Raw genomic sequence first — 2,013 nt, forward strand, 5'->3', positions numbered from 1 at the left:
AGAGACCATCTTTTCTCCACGTGTGTGCATAGCACCTGGGTTGGATCAATCATGAGTGTGTGGACACCGTGGGGGGTCTCTCTCCTGCTCCACCTGCCAAGGTGTCCATCATGCTAGTACCATGCTGTCTGGAGATCAAGCCCTGTAATATCTCCAGCTCTGTTCTCTTTGTTTGAGATGGCTTTGACTATTCCTGATCTCTGGTAATTTTACATTAATTTTAGGATTGTTTTCATCTACTTGTGTGGAAAATGTCATCAGGATTTATTTGGTGAGGATTGAACTGCGTCTGTCCATTGCCCTGGGTCACAGGGACATTGGAACAATACTGTTTCCTCTAATCTAGGCCACAGGATTTCTTTAGTTTCTCTCATCAATGCTTTATGATTCTCAATGTAGAGTTCATCTTCATGCTTACATTTTTTCCTATTTCCTTTTTCTTTTGCATGTATGTATGCGTGTGTGTACACACATGTGTGCTATTACTGGGACCTGAACTCAGAAGCCTCATGTTCTTGCTTAGCTTCAGCATCCTGAGTAGCTAGGATTATAAACATGAATCACCAGCACCTGGCATTTTCTTGGTTTTGATGCTATCATAAGTGGAACTTTTTTTTTTTTTTGCCAATCCTTGGGCTTGAATTCAAGGCCTGGGCACTGTCCCTGAGCTTCTTTTGCTCAAGGCTAGTTAGTACTCTACCACTTGAGTCACCATACCACTTCCGGCTTTTTCTGTTTATGTGGTACTGAGGAATCAAACCCATGGCTTCATAAGCACTCTACTACTAAACCATATTCCCAGCCCATAAATGGAACCTTTTTTTTTTTACTTTTTGCCAGTCCTGGGGCTTGAACTCAAAGTCTGGGGGCTGTCCTGAGCTTTTGTGCTCAAGGCTAGTGCTCCACCACTTTGAGCCACACAGCTCCATTTCTGGCTGTGCATGTACGTGTTTGCATATTTGGGGGGGAGGGGAGATTACTGTCTATAAGAATCTCACAGATTTTCCTGCCTGGGCTGGCTTTAATCCCTCCTAAATAGCTGGAGTTATAGAAATGAGCCACTGGGGTAATTTTTTTTTTTTTGGAATGTTCACTGTAGTTAGTTATGTAGTCACTACTGTTAATGGGCGGCTGGGATCTACACTGTATTTGCTGGGCTCCTTTGAATAGTTTTTGGTGGTCATGTGTGTGCTTCTCAGCCCCTGTCTCCTTGTGATTCAGGTTGCCTGGGGGGGAGCGGGGCAGAGATGATTGGTGGCTGGGGCCGTGGCATGGTGAAGGCTGGGATGAATATGGAGTGACATACATGCCACAGTCTTCTATATATGTGCAAGCAGGTTGAGTGAAGGTAGCATTACTAGGCCCACACCCCCACTGCAGAGGGGCAGGGGTAAGCATCCTATGGCCTCACAACCTCAGGCCCAGCTGAAGGGAGAAATAAGCAGAGGCTCTCCCTGTGGTCCAAGATGACCCTTCCTCTGGAAGCACAGCAGGCTACAGGGCTTTCCCCACTGGCTCCAGCCTCCCCAGCCCAGGCTTACAGGCTGCCAGAGCCAGGCTGGCGGCATCTCAACACCACTCCAGGCAGAGCTCCTCCCTGTCTCTTCCCCTGACCACAAATGAGTTTACCATGGAGCACAAAGCTCTCAGTGCCTGGAACCTCCATACCCCCAGACAAGGCCTACCACAAACCTGAATCCAGTCTGCCAGAGCCAGGAAGACCGAGACCCAGTTTATATTGCCCGGAAAACAAAGAGATTCCCCAATGTACATCAGGACCTAGGCAGTGCTCTGACTGCAGAAGTCCTGGGATAACATATGTCCAACTAGCAGGGACAGAGAAAATTGAGTCTCCCTCGTGTCCCCAAGCCCAGCTCCACACAAATCCTGGAGAAGCAGAAAGCTGGCGTGCACACTCTTTGCTTTTCCTGTCTTTTTTTTTTTTTTTTTTTTTTGCTTTGTTTTGTTTAAAGTGAGCTGGACCTACACCAATCTGATCTTGGTTACTTCACC

This window comes from Dipodomys merriami, unplaced genomic scaffold, assembly GCF_024711535.1.
Source record: "Dipodomys merriami isolate MVZ:Mamm:240054 unplaced genomic scaffold, mDipMer1.0.p SCAF_85, whole genome shotgun sequence".
Lineage (NCBI taxonomy): Eukaryota > Metazoa > Chordata > Mammalia > Rodentia > Heteromyidae > Dipodomys > Dipodomys merriami.